Source organism: Bubalus bubalis, chromosome 3 (assembly GCF_019923935.1).
Source record: "Bubalus bubalis isolate 160015118507 breed Murrah chromosome 3, NDDB_SH_1, whole genome shotgun sequence".
Taxonomy (NCBI): Eukaryota; Metazoa; Chordata; class Mammalia; order Artiodactyla; family Bovidae; genus Bubalus; species Bubalus bubalis.
In genome coordinates, this window is record NC_059159.1 from 85,159,711 (window position 1) to 85,177,683 (window position 17,973).

Genomic DNA, 17,973 nt, shown 5'->3' on the forward strand with positions numbered 1-17,973 from the left:
CGTGAGAGTCCCTCTGACTGCAAGGAGATCCAACCAGTCCATTCTAAAGGAGATCAGCCCTGGGTGTTTTTTGGAAGGGATGATGCTAAAGCTGAAACTCCAGTACTTTGGCCACCTCATGCAAAGAGTTGACTCATTGGAAAAGACCCTGATGCTGGGAGGGATTGGGGGCAGGAGGAGAAGAGGACGACAAACGATGAGATGGCTGGACGGCATCACCAACTCGATGGACATGAGTTTGAGCGAACTCAGGGAGTTGGTAATGGACAGGGAAGCCTGGCATGCTGCGATTCATGGGGTCGCAAAGAGTCAGACATGACTGAGCGACTGAACTGAACTGAACTGAACTGATACATTTCAAGTGGAGAAGAAAATGGCAACCCACTCCAGTATTCTTGCCTGGAGAATCCCATGGACAGAGAAGCCTGGCAGGGTACAGTCCATGGGGTTGCAAGAGTCGGACACGACTTAGCACCTAAACCACCAACAATACATTCCAGAAAAACAGCTTCAAGGTAGAATTTTTATGAAATTTTCCTCTTAAAAAGAAAACAAGCAAAAAATAAAACAATATAGAAAACTTGATGTGTATCCATCATCAGGTAATCAGCAGAAATATTTTGACTCATATAAGATTTCAGATTTACATTGTTTAGCACATTATGTCATTTAAAAGGTTTCAAAGCTGTAACATTTCAACTCAGTTTTAAGCTTTCACAACCAATAGTTTCAACAGTAGAGTTCAGTGATAGCTTCCCCGTGCCATTTTCTGAGCAGAGTAACTTATCTTCACACCTTAATAAACATTTCTCAAAGCCATAAAAAATAATAGAACATATAACATATTCAGACATTAAAAATAGCTGACAAAGTCTTAATATTCTAGGTGCTATTTATACACTGTTTCCTTGTAGACACTAGGATTTTTGCTACTGTAACCCAGTAGCTGTCAACATGCAAACAAAAACAAAGGCACACCCATGAATCCCCCAACACACACACATGTATAACCATTCACCCATATTTGAATGATACTGACTGGCTGCTAGACCAGCTAAACCAAATTCTCCCAATACTCACACCTGTTTCCACCCAGGTTATTTGTTGACTATCTGAATCGTCAGGTGGAACTGACTGCATTTCCCCCACTGTCCAGTCATTTTCTCTGCAGGATGTTTTCCTGTTCTAACATTTCTACTTGGGATGGATGTGGCTATAAACACATATGCTTTTTAATGGTGCTTTCTAAACTGCAGCTGCCTGCACATATTTCCAGCTTTCTTTTATAGATATAAACAAAGGGATTAGTTTAGATACAAGACAATATCAGAACAGGATCAATATACAGTGAAGGAGCACTCCCAGGATCTGTGACTCAAGCACTGCTGTTTTATTATTGCAGTCTCCTTTCTTAGTTCTTGTCTATAAAAGCACATCCAGCTCTTTATTGGTCCATATCCTCAAATTTGTTACCTAAAAGTGTGGACTTAATCATTCTTTGACTTATGTCATGTGTCCAGAGATTCTCTCTCATCCCAAGAAAAGATACCTCACTGAGATTCAGCCCAAAATCAACCAGGGAAATACAGGTATTCTTTGTTTCCAGCATAGATCTCACACAGAAAAACATCAACTATTGCAGTTTTTGTGTGCATTAAAAACTGAACACATGAGAACATTACATTTGAGAAATTACATGTATGTTTACAAAATAAAATTTTATACATGGTAATGAAAACACTTTGTTCTGTAAGATATAAATACCATATACAAAATAAATTCATGGTAACTGATTTAAACCTGTCAGGCTTAAATCACTGAGTATAATTCATATTTCTCTGCTTTTAAGGTCACCATTGCTGATTCTAGACTTCAGTTTTCAGCTGGTAAAGCAACGTCTAAAATATATGAAAACCTAAACTTTGTAAGAATCATTTTGCCACTGTTTTGTGAAAGCTTAGTTCTCTTTTTTTCCCCCTTGATTTTACAAATTTGTTAATGAAGAGAAAGTATCTGTTGATTTTCCACTGCGTTAATTTCTTAAACATGGAGCTCTGTATCCTTCCCCCTTTACAGAAAGGTTCATTCCTTGAAAACAGATCTTCACAGCCAGTTTTGAATCCTCACTTCTAGCAAGTTCTCTTCTAAATTGCTCTCTTGTCTCAAACACATCTCCAGCTGTTCCAGATACTGATGATGTCCAATGTGGAATTTCTCCAAGAGGGTCTTATCCCAAACATCCTGGGCCTCTGTATTGAAGATGCTGCAGAGATATCTCAGGGAAGACAGCAGGGTGTGGGCTTTCCTGAAACTGCCCAGCATCCACTGGATCCCAGATATCAGTCAGGCCTGTTTTCCAGAAATTAAAGATTCAAAGCACTTGTTTTTTTTGTTGTTGTTGTTGTTGGAGAAACATTAAGATATGCCACTTGTCCCAACTATGATGTGCGACACCTCACTACTCAGGCAAAATTTGGGGCTGTTTTTGTGTAGACTTGTGAGCTATGTTGGTGTTGCACCTGCCTGTATTTACTGCATTTCTGTGTGTTGGTGGATTTCAGGAGTGTCTTGATCTCTGCAGAAGCAGACATGGCAGATGGGGAGGATTGAGTTGTGGCCACGTTCCTGATCACACACCTGCCTCTCCCTGACAGTGCCCTGTGATCCCCCACAGAAGCTCATGGTCACCCTAGCTGCAACCCTGTCTTCCTTCATCCTTTCCACATTTGACCACATGTGTCTTGAGCTGCTGAAGTCCTGAGCTTGGGCAGGACCTGTGCACAGCTGGCTGGCAGCTCAGCACAGGCAGCTGCTCAGTCACCCCTAGTTCTGCTTTAACCCAGCTTCTTGGTTCTCCAATAATTTAGAACCTACAAGTTAATAACATCTGACCATTAAACAGGATATGACTACAAAGGTTTTAGGGCAAGGTGACAGTACTAAATTAACTGGGAGAAGTTTTTCCGTTAAATAGAATTTAAAATTAAAATTTAAAAAAGAAAAGTATACATATATATGCATACCAGCCAGCCAAATGGGTGGGTCATTTGTGAGGTATGTATGACTCAAGTCTCAGACTATGAATTTCTGCCATTTCTTAAATTTGAATTTATGTGACCACTAAACTCTCTTGCTCTGTTCTTTTTTCCTGGCTAATGTTATAATTTCCCCATATATTATTTAATAAAAGTTCTTAGCCTTAGGTTTTGGGAGAAAGAATCTTTGATTCCATTTCTTTTTTTCATTTTTATTGGATGTCTCTTCTTTGTTAATTCAGTTCAGTCACTCAGTCAGGTCCTGACTCTTTGTGACCCCATGGACTGCAGCACACCAGGTTTCCTGTCCATCACCAGCTTCCAGAGCTTACTCAAACTCATGTCCATTGAGTCGGTGATGCCATCCAACCATCTCATCCTCTGTCATCCCCTTCTCCTCCCACCTTCAATCTTTCCCAGCATCAGGGTCTTTTCCATTGAGTCACTTCTTCGTATCAGGTGGCCAAAGTACTGGAGTTTCAGCTTCAGCATCATTCCTTCCAAAGCAATCCCAGGGCTGATCTCCTTCAGAATGGACTGCTTGGATCTCCTTGCAGTCCGAGGGACTCTCAAGAGTCTTCTCCAACACCATAGTTCAAAAGCATTGATTCTTTGGCGCTCAGCCTTCTTCACAGTCCAACTCTCACATCCATACATGACCACTGGAAAAACCATAGCCTTGACTAGACGGACCTTTGTTGGCAAAGTGATGTCTCTGCTTTTGAATATGCTATCTAGGTTGGTCATAACTTTCCTTCCAAGGAGTAAGCGTCTTTTAATTTCATGGCTGCAGTCACCATCTGCAGTGATTTTGGAGCCCCCCAAAATAAAGTCTGACACTGTTTCCACTGTTTCCCCATCTATTTCCCATGAAGTGATGGGACCAGATGCCATGATCTTCGTTTTCTGAATGTTGAGCTTTAAGCCAACGTTTTCACTCTCCTCTTTCACCTTCATCAAGAGGCTTTTGAGTTCCTCTTCACTTTCTGCCATAAGGGTGGTGTCATCTGCATACCTGAGGTTATTGATATTTCTCCCGCCAATCTTGATTCCAGCTTGTGCTTCTTCCAGCCCAGCATTTCTCATGATGTACTCTGCATATAAGTTAAATAAGCAGGGTGACAATATACAGCCTTGACGAACTCCTTTTCCTATTTGGAACCAGTCTGTTGTTCCATGTCCAGTTCTAAATGTTGCTTCCCGACCACATACAAATTTCTCAAGAGGCAGGTCGGGTGGTCTGGTATTCCCATCTCTTTCAGAATTTTCCACAGTTTATTGTGATCCACACAGTTAAAGGTTTTGGCATAGTCAATAACCAGTTGATTTTAATTGGTTTACATTATACCCTTGTGCTATGTCATTCTTTCAAAGGTTGTGCTCTGCCCCCTTCCCTCCTGTTTCATGCTCTTTTCCTGAGCCCCATCCAGACCCACAAGGTTGCCTCTACAATCTTCTGAAGAGACAACCAGAAAATAGCTGGGCTTAGGAGGGAAATACTCTATAATATCCAACCCCCTAATCCTACTCAATACTGGTCACACTGGAGAACTTGGGGATGCCCAACTCCAGTCTGGGGGTCCCAGGAGGTCATCACGCCTTTACCTGCCTAGGGATCTGGTCCTTGAAAGGTTGTCACACCTCAACCTGTTCAGGGATCTGCCAGTCCCAGGGGTCCCAGGAGGTCGTCACGCCTCGACCTGCCCAGGGACCCAATTCTCAAGAGGTCATCATGCCTCTACCTGCCCAGGGACCCAATTCTCGGGAGGCCTCACGCCTCGACCTGCCTGGGGATTCGATCTCTAGGAGGCTGTCATGCCTCAGCCTGCCTGGGTATTTGCACTCTGACCGGGGCTGCCTGGCACTCAGGTTGCAACAGTTCTGGGTAGGATAAGCTTCAGAAAGACTCACCCCTAAGGAGGTCTACCTATGGAAACAGAAAGAAGCCTATTACTTGTGGGACTGTGCCCAGTCTCAGCAATAACTCAGGAGCCCAATTAGAACCTCATTGCTTTCTGGAAAAGCTAAAAGAGGCACTCCAAAAGTTTACCAATCTGGGCTTAGACTCTTACGAGGGACAGGTGATTTTAAAGGACAAATTCCTGTCCCAATGTTCATCAGATATCAGAATTAAGTTACAACAGCTACAGCAGGACCCTGCTGCCTCTTTAGATGAGATGGTCCAGACAGCCACCAATACCTTTTATAACAGAGAACAGGAGAAGGAGAGAAAGAAAGAGACAAGGCATGCCCAGATGCTGGCCACCCTCCCAAGAAGCTCTATGGCAAACCCCGAGTCCTTGAAGGACAAGGCACGAGACAAATGCCTGATCTGTAGACAGGCGGGGCATTGGACCAAAGAGTGTCCAAACCGTGACAAGTCTCCTAGAATGGCTTGCCACAAATGCCATCAACTGGGACACTGGGCGGCACTCTGCCCTCGGGACCCAAGAGCCTCAAGGTCAAGCACCAAGCCTACCCTCACGATGGTTCAAGAGGACTGAAGCAGCCCACTCCAGCCAGCCCACCTGTCACAGATAACCATCATGGGGCTGGAGCCAAGGGCGCAACTGGATGTGGCAGGTAGGTCCAAAATTTCTTGGTTGACACAGTGGCTACCTACTCTGTCTTGATCTCCTACTCTGGGGCCTTCTCCTCCCAAACCTGTACCATTTTGGGTGCTACAGGAAAAGCAACTACTAAAAGATTCACCAAAGCACTTCTCTGTTGCTTGGATGGACAAATATTTTCCCACCAGTTTCTGGTGGTCCCTGAGTGTCCTACTCCCTTATTGGGAAGAGATATACTCACTAAACTGGGGACCACCCTTGTGATGGGAAGTTTTTCAGCCCCTAGAGCTCTACAGCTCCTGGTTACTACTGAATAACCCATTACACCTTCAATAGACAGGGACCAAGAACTATGGGAAGACAAAATTAACCCCCAGGTGTGGGACCAGGGGATTCCTGGACAAGCCCACCAAGCTGAACCGGTCATCATTGTCCTCCAAGATCCCACTCGGTTTCCTAACTGGAAACAATATCCTCTCAAAAGAGAGGCTCGGGAGGGACTACAGCCTATAACAAATAAATTCCTTGCTTGTGGGCTATTGGTCCCCACCAGTTCACCATGTAACACTCCAGTCCTCTCCGTAAAGAAAAAAGACAGAACCTGGTGAGTGGTTCAAGATCTCCGGATCATAAATGAAGCTGTAGTCCCCCTCCATCCCACAGTACCCAATCCATATGTAATCTTGGGAGAAATCCCACCCAGTGCCAAGTGGTTTACAGTCTTGGATCTCAAAGATGCATTTTTTTGCATACCACTGGCTAAAGAATCCCAATATCTTTTTGCCTTTGAGTGGGAGGCCCCAGGAGAAAAACACCAACAGATGACTTGGACAGTATTACCTCAGGGGTTCAGAGATAGCCCCCACTTGTTTGGACAGGCCCTTAGCCGGGATCTCCTAGATCTGGACCTGGGACCTAATGGGAAAATATTACAATACGTAGATGACCTACTAATCTGTTCTCCAGATGAGAAAAGTGTCAACAACATGCAATTATCTAAACTTCTTGGCAGAAAGGGGATATAAAGTCTCCAGTGCTAAGGCACAGATGGTCGAGACAAAGGTCACTTGCCTGGGAGTTCAGATTACACACGGGTCCAGGAGGCTGTCCTCTCATCGGGTACAAGGAATCCTCCAGTTGCCCTGCCCCACGTCTCAAAAACAATTGCGAGCTTTCCTGGGGCTAACTGGATATTGTAGAATCTGGATACCCAACTATGGTTTAATTGCCAAGCCCTTATAGGAAAGCTTAAAGGGACGAGATGATTCAATCCCACTGATGTGGGGAACTCCTCAAAAGAAGGCAGAGGCTACACTAAAACAGGCCTTAACTCAGGCACCTGCCTTGAGGTTGCCAGATCCAGAAAAAGCATTCCAACTTTATGTCCATGAAAGAGGGAATAAATAGCCTTGGGAGTGTTAGCTCAAAGGTTGGGATCTGAGCCCCAGCCTGTAGCTTACTTATCCAAGAGGCTTGATCCAACTACCCAAGGCTGGCCCCCCTGCCTTCGAAATCTTGCAGCTATTGCAATCATGATAGAAGATGCTTTAAAACTCTCCTTTGGGGGCAAACTAACTATTTTTACCAGCCGCCAAGTAAAACAACTCCTAAATGGGAGAGACCATTTATGGATGTCTAATCAAAGAATCCTCAGATATCAAGTAATATTGATGGAAAATCCAGGCCTCACTATATCCCCTTGTGAGGTTCTTAACCCAGCCACCCTCCTCCCTACCCCCGAGGGCTCTCTCCCCTTTCACTCTTGTCTAGAAACCTTGGACTGGACAAAACCCCGAGAGGGATTGTCAGAAGATCCTCTGACCAATCCTGAGGAAATCTGGTACACTGATGGAAGCAGCTTTGTCTTGGATGGAAAAAGAAGAGCCGGGTATGCAGTAGTCTCCAATTTTGAGACCATAGAGGCTAAGCCTCTGCCAACAGGTACTTCAGCCCAACTAGCTGAGCTCATATCCCTGACTCGAGCTTTAGAGCTGGGAAAAGGAAAAAGAATAGCCATTTACACTGACTCCAAGTCTGCCTTTCTGGTGCTACGTGCACATGCAGCTATTTGGAAAGAAAGGGGCCACTTGACCACCCGAGGGTCCCCAATCAAATATGGTGATCAGATTCTTCGACTCTTGGAGGCAGTCCATCTGCCCACTGAGGTTTCAGTCTCCCACTGTAAAGGACACCAAAAAGGGAACACAGAAGTGGCACGAGGGAACCAAGCAGCTGATCAGGCAGCTAGGAGAGCAGCATTACAGAGCCATGACCTAATAGGGATTGCCAACTTAGTTCCACAGACTAATTTGCCAGAAACTCCTTCATATACTGAAGGTGAGACTCTTAAAGCTAAGAGCGAGGGCTTTCAAGAAGATCATATGGGGTGGTTCCAAAAGGAGGGACTCCTTTTTCTGCCTGGGAACCTCCAATGGAAGTTGGTTAACTCCTTACATGCCACTACTCATTTAGGAGTAAAGGCCCTCCAAAGATTACTAGAAAGGTCCTTTAGAGGAACAGGCTTCCAAACAACTATAACACAGGTTGTTCCTCTTGTCCCATTTGCCAATTAAACAACCCCCAAGGAGCTCGAAGACCCCAGCTGGCCCAGCCCATCCAACGACATGGGGCCTACCCAGGAGAGGACTGGCAGATGGACTTCACCCAGATGCCAGTTTCTCAAGGGTTATAAATACCTATTAGTTATGATAGATACATTCACAGGATGGATTGAAGGCTTTCCCACCTGGACTGAGAAGGCTGAGGACGTGATAAAAAAAACTGCTCCATGAAATCATTCCAAGATTTGGTCTGCACAGGTCATTACAAAGTGACAATGGGACATCATTTACTTCTAAGGTCACCCAAGGGGTCTCAAAAGCATTGGGCATTACTTATTACCTCCATTGTGCCTGGAGGCCTCAATCTTCAGGAAAAGTAGAAAGAGCCAATCAATTCTTAAAATCAGCGATAAAAAAGATAACCCAGGAGACCTCCCTGCGATGGAAGGAGGCTTTACTGATAGCTCTCCTCTGCACCCGCATTGCCCCTAAGGAACAGGTTGGTCTTAGTCCTTGTGAGATGCTATATGGGAGACCTTTTGTTTATGTCAATGACCTCTTCCTAGATCCAGAGGTTCAGACCCTCCGTTCTTAGACCATGGCCATTGGGCAATTCCAACAGGATATACGCTTGTAGGGTATGAACCAGGACCCAAAAGATTCTTAAGAGTCACCACTATGTGCTCCAGGAACTCAAGTCCTAATTAAAGTCTGGAAAGATGGGTCCCCAAAGGCTCAACTCCAGCCCACATGAAAGGGCCCCTACCCTGTAGTACTTTCTACTCCCACAGCAGTCAAGGTACCAGGACATGACTCCTGGATTCACTACTCATGAGTCAAGCCATGGAAGATAACAGAAGAGGACACTCAATACACCTGTGAGCCCCTGGGAGATCTCAGATACCTATTCAGGACTACCAATGAGTGTCATTCTAATGAACACCCCCAAAATCTGGTTTCTGGGGATAAAATTTCTCAGGATAACTCTAAAGAGCTAAGACAGCTTGACAGAGACTGTACTCCAAAACAGACAGGAGATAGATCTTCTGATCCCTGAACAAGGAGGGACTTGAGCCATCCTGGCTATGTGAATTTAGAACTGACTAATGTCCCTACTAGTCCTTGTTATGCTATATTGATGATACTTATGATTATTCTATGTACTGTCAATTGTCTAACCTGTTTTGTCTCTGCCGAGGTCAACCAGCTACAACATGCAGTGCCAGTTCAACAAAGATATAAAACTACAGCCGACCAAGGGAAATATCGCACACCCTTGGACAGCGCTATAAGGACTCTGAGGATTGAGACTGGCAAGAGGGGGAGGCCCAATACCCCTCGCCATCCCAGTTCAGCAGGAAGTAGCCAAAAAGACCTCAATGCTGCTTTTCCCAAAGAATTGGGCCTCCCATCTCTTGAGGGGGGAATGTTAGGTAGGCAGAATAGGGAAAAGGAGTCCAAAATGGCGGAGGCTAAAAGACAAGGAAGGTCAAAGGAAGGTCCGAAGACCAGAGTGAAGACTTCAGGCAGAACAAACAGCACTCCTGGCTAAGCCCAATTTGCATAGGGCAGGCCCAGGAGGAGGAAAAAACATATAAAAGGAGGAGCCAAAGCACGCACTCTCTCTCCCACGTGCGTGCACTCTCTCTCTCTCTCTCTCTCTCCCTCCCCGTGCACTTCTCCACTCTCTTCTCTTCGAGTCTTTGGGTTGGCATCCCCTCACACTTCGAGGATGGATTCTCCTGCTATCTTCTAAATAAAATAGAGCTGTAACACTGATTTGCCTAAGAGGTATATATAACATGGTTTGTCCAAACCCGAGAGCTGTGATGTGCTGAGGGCTTTAATGTCCATCGCTCCAATTCTTTGTTGTGACGAGACAAAGAACTGAGGAACATACACTCGTGTGACACAACCTTGGCCAGATGAGCAGCCTGGAAGTGAGAAACACATCCTGACCTTTCTCTGCACGCAGCTTCCTTAGGCCAAGACATGTCCTGCCTGAAGCTGGGAGTATTTTCCTCTCTAAAATACGAAAGCTAAGGAAGCAGGCTTTTTCAAGTTATTGGTTCAGTTCTTTCCAGGAAATATCCTCCCCTAGCTCTGAAGAAAATGCTAATAAGAAGGCAGACTTCTGCCTAGAAGAGCAGGAAGCCTGTTCTACAGACTTGATCAGTGTCCTAGTCCATCTGGGCCGGTAGGTGGCACGCTTCCACCGTAATTATTTTTAGTAGCCTCAAGAGGAAAAGGGATCCTGCTTTCTAGTTCATTTTGGCCAAGGCTGTTGTTACAGTATTGTAACAAGGACATTCTGTCATTCCCAAAAGTATTCATCTCAAGAAAAACAATAACCTCTTACATAAGAGTTTCTGAAAAGCCTAGAACTTTGACTCAAACTTAAGTGGTGGCTTTGCACTGTCAGGGCTTCCCTTGTGGCTCAGACAGTAAAGAATCTGCCTCCAATGTGGGAGACCCAGGTTTGATCCCTGGGTGGGGAAGGTTCCCTGGAGAAGGAAATGGCAATCCACTCCAGTATTCTGCCTGGAGAATACCATGGACAGAGGACCCTGGTGTGGCAAAGAGTCGGCACAACTAAGTGACTACGCTTTGCAATCTTAAGGAGAAATCGGTAGCCAGAACCACAAAGAAACAGGAAAGAGCTGTATGAATGGCTGGTGCAGGGGAAGGACCAGTGAATCTGGAGAGCATACAGGGAATTGCTACATTGTGAGGAAGTACCGGCATACTTTGTTTTATCCCATTTTCCAGATAATTGCATTCTTTACACATTGAAGGCTTGTGACAACCCCGTGTCAGGCAAGTCTATCAATGCCATTTTAAATAGCCCTTGCATACTCCGTGTCTCTGTGTCCCACTGCAGTAATTCTCAGGATAGTTCAAACCTTCACCGGCAAAAAAATCTGAAGGCCCAGATGCTCATTGGTGATTTTTCACTATTAAGTATGTATGGTCAGGCCATTCAGGATGACTGTTCTCTTACTCTCTGTACATCCCCTTCCCCACCAGTAAACCCTATGCACATGACTGGCTTTTCTCTGTACTTGTCCCAGGGCCCAGATTTGATCTCTTTTGTCAAAGGGGTGGTGAGGGGCGTGTCCCTCTACTGCTTTCCATGATAATTAATGAGCCCACATGATCTCACTCCCCCAATGACCAGCAATATCTCCCCCATCCCCCTCTCCTCCTTCCCCATACCCTACTTCCCCACCCTCTACTCCCCACCCCTCCATTGCTCTCAGAATGAAGCCTGTCACCATGTGTTAATACTTCCCACCCCCAGTGCACCACACATGGTGGGGTGTTGCTCCAGGACCTTGCTTCAGACATGTAAGTGCCTACCATCCATTAAACCATCCCTGCCTCTGTTCTTGACGGCAGATTCTTTCTTTGGTCTTGAAGCTGGGCAAAATCCTGCAGGGTAAAACCAACAATCGGTGGCAGGCAAGAAACAGCAGAAACTCCTGTGAGTGCCAAGATACAGGATCGGGAAAGGAAAGTTATTGGGGGCATCCACTAGCATGTGGGGCCCAAAAGTTGCTGGGTGATCCTGAGGTGGCTTTCCACTAACCGAGGGGGCCCAAAAGTTGCTGGCTGTAATCCCAAAACTGTAGGGTATTTCTGAGGTGGCCATCTGCTACCATACGGTGCCCAAGAATTGCAGGGGGAATCCCAGAAGCAACAGGGAAATCCCTGGGTGGCTGTCCACTAGGACATGGGGCTTTGAGTGGCTGTCCTTGTTGAATGGGGGCTGCCCAGAGGTCTGGAGAACAATGGCCTCTGCTAGCTCTGCTACTGTATCAAAGTGAGCCTTTTGTAATTGGTTAAGCCAGCTTTCTGGAAGGAATTGGTATTTCTCTTGTGCCTTTGCCATGTAAGTGATCTACCTGGCTCTCTGAAACTTTAGTGGTCTCTGATCTCTAAGAGTAAGAAGAAAAAAGAGCTTTTAGGTAAACTCTATAGGAATAATTATATTTAGGTAACGTCTGTCTAAAATAGTCTCCCCAGATTTTGGTAACTTGAAACTAAGTAAAGAGAAATCATTGACTTTCTGTACTGTGTGGTTCATTGTGGCAGCCTCTTTGGGAACCATGGGCTATAGCCTTCCAGGCTCTTCTGTCCATGGGGATTCTCCAGACAAGAATACTGGAGTGGGTAGCCCGGCCCCCCTCCACGGGATCATCCCAACCCAGGTATCCTGCATTGCAGGCAGATTCTTTAGCAACTGAACCACCAGGGAAGCCCAAGAATACTGGAGTGGGTAGGTAGCCTATCCCGTCTTCAGGGGATCTTCCTGACCAAGGAATTGAACTGGGGTATCCTGCTCGGCAGGTGGATTCTTTACCAGCTGAGCACCAGGGAAGCCCTGCAGGCAGCTTAGAAAGATATATAATATTATTTGTCTTTCCAGCATCATATGTACCTAATGCTTCCCGTGTGAGAACATTCTTTCCTTTACTTCTCTTTGCAGTCTTTAGTATAATTGAAATAAAATAATACTGTTTTTTATGTCCTCTTCTCTGTAAGACTGAGAGTTTCCATGCAGTAGGAACTACATTTGCTTTATTCACTTGTATTCCTTGGTGAGAATTGCATAGTCTGTCACTTAGGTGCTCAACATATATGTATAATATGAATGGAATGAATAAATAAATGTAATCACCCATTCCTTAATAAAATATTAAATGGAGGATTGGATTTAATTTTTGAGTAAAGAAATTCATTTGCTTTAATAATTTAATAAATAGAACAAAGTAAAAGTTTAATAACATGAAATGGTAAACATGTTTTAGAAATTTTAATATGATGTATTAACATGATGTATAGATGAATTGGAAAAGACTCTGATGCTGGGAGGGATTGGGGGCAGGAGGAGAAGTGGACGACAGAGGATGAGATGGCTGGATGGCATCACTGACTCAATGGAAGTGAGTCTCAGTGAACTCCGTGAGTTGTTGATGGACAGGGAGGCCTGGCATGCTGCGATTCATGGGGTTGCAAAGAGTCGGACATGACTGAGCGACTGATCTGATCTGATCTGATCTGATAGATGAATTATAATTTTACAAATATTTTAAGTATGTTAGGTGCAGGAAGATCAGCAACGGATAACATCAGGACAGGCATGACTTTAGGACTAATGCCCCTACAGCTGAATACTTTTATATTTACTTGCTTATTAGTACTGACAAAGTATCGGCTAAAATAATTCAATGAATTTGGTGGCTAAAGCAGAAATCAGTCGACTGAAATGACCACAGGTGAGTGTATGAGGGTGATGTGGCATCTTAGTCGGTGAGAGTCATCTCAAGGTGAGTTCAGATCTCCACCCATCTTTCTTAACCTTTTCTACAAGCTGCTTGATGAAGAGAGGGCTCCATCATCTCCACTCTGAGGATTTCCCAGGCGCAGTCACTGTATTCTTTCTCTTTCAGGTAGACATGGATTCCGTGGACGTACCTCTTCAAGACCAGAGTGGGGCCCATCCTTCCCAGGGCAGAGTCTTCCTCTCTCGTCACCTGCCCCTGGCAGGCATCCAGGTTGTCCAGCTGCTGTTGCAGTCCAGGGCAGAGCTGCTCCAGGAGGGCAGTGTCCCAGGCAGCAAAGAAGCACTCTGTGTGGAAGAGGTTGAAGCTCTGCTGGAACATCTCATGGAGCACAGAGATGGCCTGGGCCTCCTGGAGCTGGTCACCCTCCACAATCTGCTGGGAAAAACCAAGGCTTTTCTGTTCTACAGACAGGAGTGAGGGGAGAGTCTGCTCATTTGGCCCAGGAGCCTGAGGTTCTGCTTGAAACCAGCACGTGGTTCTGAGAGAGATCACAACCCAGAGATCCTCCCGGGCCGTAGCTGACCAGCACCAGGGTCATCAGTAGAGAGAACACGAAATCCATGGGGAAGATGAGGCTGCTGCTGGGCTGGCTGAGATGGCATCTGGTGGAAATCTGGAGGTAGGGTGTCTAATGATAATCTTTCTAAGCAAGGCTTTTAATTAGGGAACACGGTACTCATTGTCTGAAAATTTCTGTCTCACTTCCCCTATGTGTTTTCATTTATATATTTTCTATCTAACGTAGAAAATGTACTCAATCTAAACTCATAATTTTTATGGTAGAAAGTTAACTTTCCCAATAAAGTTTGGATTTATCAATGCAAATGTATGTCAGTTAAATGAGAGACTAAAGAAAGGCTGAAATTATGTTAGCATATAAAGACTTATAGAGGTGTACATACTTATTATGTACACATTTAAGTATAATATATATAGACATTCCTTTTTTGTGTGTGCTGTGTCTAAACAAAATTTTTCCTTGATTCTTAAGTGCATTTCCCCCCCCTTATCTTACTCATAGGAATTCAGAGTCACTCAGGCCATATTGGTTTCTGTAGTTTGTTTTCTGTTTCACAGAGCAGAGGCCTGTAATTAAGAGTGAATGAACTACTGAGTTGTTTCTGTTCTTTTGAGAACATTCATTCAGGTTCCTGAGATTACGTTTCATTGGGGCCACAAGATCTTGAGGAGTGGAGTATCTCCTGCCATATCAGTAAACTAGGATGACACAGTCCTCAAGAGTTTCCAGCCCTCCAGGGCTCTCAGGAAGGGGGAATACACCTGTGGGCTGACAGCTCCCAAATTGCAGCTACTCCCTAAGGTGAGCCCAAGGCAACTCAGGCAGTGAAAAAATGCAAGATGCAAGAAAATGCAAGATGCAAGAAAATGCAAGGGAAAATGTCCCAGGAGAGCTGAGATTCAGGAAAGGAATGTTTTCAGTGAGCCCAGACACTTGCCTCTTCCCATACAAAGGAAAAGTGCTAAATTCCTTAACTTGAGATAGCTGGTTTTCTTTAATTCACAAAACTACTTTGATGTTCAGACTACCTCCCCTTTCTTGCAAACTCCTATATAACCTGTCTCTTCCCCTCAGCTCCTTGGAGCAATTCCCTCAGGGTGACTTGAGATACTGTCTTCTGAATTCCCACTAAATAAAACATAACTGTCAACTTTTAGGTTGTCACTATTTCTTTCTTTTTTTAATTAACTTATTTAATTGGAAGCTAATTACTTTACAATATTGTAGTGGTTTTTGTCATACATTGACATGAATCACCCATGGATGTACATGTGTCCCCCATCCTGAACCCCCCCCTCCCACCTCCCTCCCTGTCCCATCCCTCAGTGTGGTCCCAGCGCACCAGCCCTGAGCGCCATGTCCCATTCATTGCACCTGGACTGGTGATCTACTTCACATATGGTAAATTACATATTTCAATGCTATTCTCTCAAATTATTGCACCCTCACCTTCTCACACGGAGTCCAAAATTCTGTTCTTTACATCTGTGTCTCTTTTTCTGTCTCATATATAGGGTCATCGTTACCATGTTTCTAAATTCCATATATGTGCGTTAATATTACTGTATTGGTGTTTTTCTTTCTGACTTAGTTCACTGTGTATAATAGGCTCCAGATCAACAGACAGGAACAATATACAAGACATGACGGTTTCTTTCAACCTGCTTTTTATGGTAGATCTATTGGAGAAGGAAATGGCAACCCACTCTAATATTCTTCCCTGGAAAATCCCGTGTATGGAAGAGCCTAGTAGGCTACAGTCCATGGGGTTGCAAAGAGTAGGACACGACTGAGAGACTTCACTTTCACCTTCATAGTCTTCCACAGGCTATGCCAATATCCCCACCAGGAACCCTGCTTATTTTCTGGTGCATGTAGGTCTAAAGATTCTAATTCCAAGATAATTGTGTTTCCAGCACCACCTCACTCACAAGGTGGTTATCACCTCCAGTACCACTTTTCCTCTGGAATGACAGTGTCCTCAACCCAACCTCTCTGAGCCTCACCCATGAGGGCTGGCTAACCACATCCTGAGAACTTCAGAATTCTACTGTGGAGGGACTTGTCTCTTTGTTTGCAAAATCATTCATCTTCCAGGATCCCCACCCTCTCCCAGTGCATGTTTGTGTGAAGGAGGGGAGTTCTCAGTGATGACCTCCTCTTCTCCTGATCCATGTCCCCAGGTATCAAGTGTCAGCAGCCCTCAGATGCTGAGACCTAAAGTGTGGAGAGCTAAGTAGGTGGAGGCATTATCCAGTGGCAATTGTTACGCCTTTGGCAGACAATTTTTATTTTGACAATATAGCTTTTGTCGCTCAATTCTTTTACTTAAAGTGTTCAAGATTTGTTTTGCTCAGCATTTCTGAGTTGGCTATATGGAATTCGTTGATGGTGTTATGTATTATTGAAAGCTTCTGTCACAGAAATCAGTGCCCTTCAGTTGTTCTTCAGTCTACCTCCTTCTGTTGGGCTGACTTGTTGATCCATCTCTGTCTTGTGCTCAGAATGCAGAGCAGTGAGGCCAGGCTGTGTCAGGGAGAAATAGCCTTGTTTCTTTACTTGCTCATGATGTTTTGTTTTAAATTTAAAGAACAGCAAAAAAACATTTAAGAGCTTATTTTTTGCATATTGATTTACTGGCCAGTTTGTCTTTCCTACTGCGTTCCTAAACATTTCATCCTAGGGTTGATACAAAAGGAAGGAAAAGAATGGCAGAGGGGCCTCACCATATTTTCTGTAATTTTCAACACTAGAGATTGTTTTGTTTTTCATGTCAGCTTTCCTGGAAGGCAAAACTTGATAGTTGTTTGTGGACAAAAATAAAACAAATATAATTTTGAATGTCATGAAAGAGAATATAGACACATGTCTTTTTTGCTGACAGTATGGCAAGTGTAAGTTGAAGAAAGGTCAACGAAGAAATGGAAGGAATCATAATATTTGAAAGTTGTCAAACAGTCTCAAAGACAGCCATGTGCACGTGCTAAGTTGCTTCAGTCATGTCTGACTCTTTGTGACCCTGTGGACAGGCTCCCCTGTCCATGGGATTCTCCAGGCAAGAATACCTGAGTGCGTTGCTATTTCCTCCTCCACTTATCTTCCCGACCCAGGGGTTAAACCTTGGACTCTTATGTCTCCTGGATTGGCAGGCGAGTTCTTTACCACTGGTGTCACCTGGGAAGCCTCCACAAAGATGGCCAGGTGAGACCAAAAATTGTATGTGTATTCTTGCCCCCAAAAGGGGCCCCAAAGTGTTGAAGGAAGAAAGAAATGGAACAAAACTTATTCAAGAAACAAATTAGAGCGCCCTCTCATTTGTCATTTGGAAAGAAGCAAGCTAAAGACAAGCCTGTAAATTGAGGCAGAGATTTGATAGATCTAGGCTAAATTGAAGTCCTCCCCAGCTCACTGAGCAAACACACGTGCACACACAGAGGCATACCCATGCACGCATGCACGCACACACTCATGGACACATCCTTGTTAATTCCTGAATTAAAATTGGATTACCTTAATAGTTCTCAATTCTACCCAAATAGGAACACCCCAGGCTATTCGTTGGCAACAGTTGTCTTCTCTGAAATAAATCCCTTTATTTGTGGCTGTGTTCTGTTTTACAATGAGTCAAGGTGGAAGGGATGCAAGTGCAGTTATTTTCAAAGGGAATAATAAATCTAAAGCAAGGCTTTAAATAGGGAAGACAGTACTCAGTGTCATAAATTTTCTCTCTCACATTCATTTTGTGTTTTCATTTAGACATTTTCTATTTGACCCAGAAAATGTAATGAATCTATTCTTATAATTTTAACAATAAGTATTTTGTTTTCCCACTAAACTTTGGATTTGTCACTCCAAATGGTTATCAAATAAATGAGAAACTAATTAAAGGCTGAGGTTATATAGGGATGTAAAGACTATAGGGATGTACACATGTACATA

The 17,973-nt window shown here is 44.3% G+C and overlaps 1 long non-coding RNA gene and 1 pseudogene across 1 annotated transcript; one reads left to right on the forward strand and one right to left on the reverse strand.

Moving 5' to 3' along the window:
- Window positions 1-454: 454 nt before the first annotated feature.
- Window positions 455-2,387, forward strand: LOC123332774. The gene is made up of 2 exons (XR_006549808.2): window positions 455-515; window positions 2,077-2,387. It is a non-coding gene; the product is annotated as an uncharacterized LOC123332774 (long non-coding RNA).
- A 10,968-nt stretch (window positions 2,388-13,355) lies between these two features.
- LOC112583861 lies at window positions 13,356-14,232 on the reverse strand (annotated as a pseudogene).
- Window positions 14,233-17,973: the final 3,741 nt, after the last annotated feature.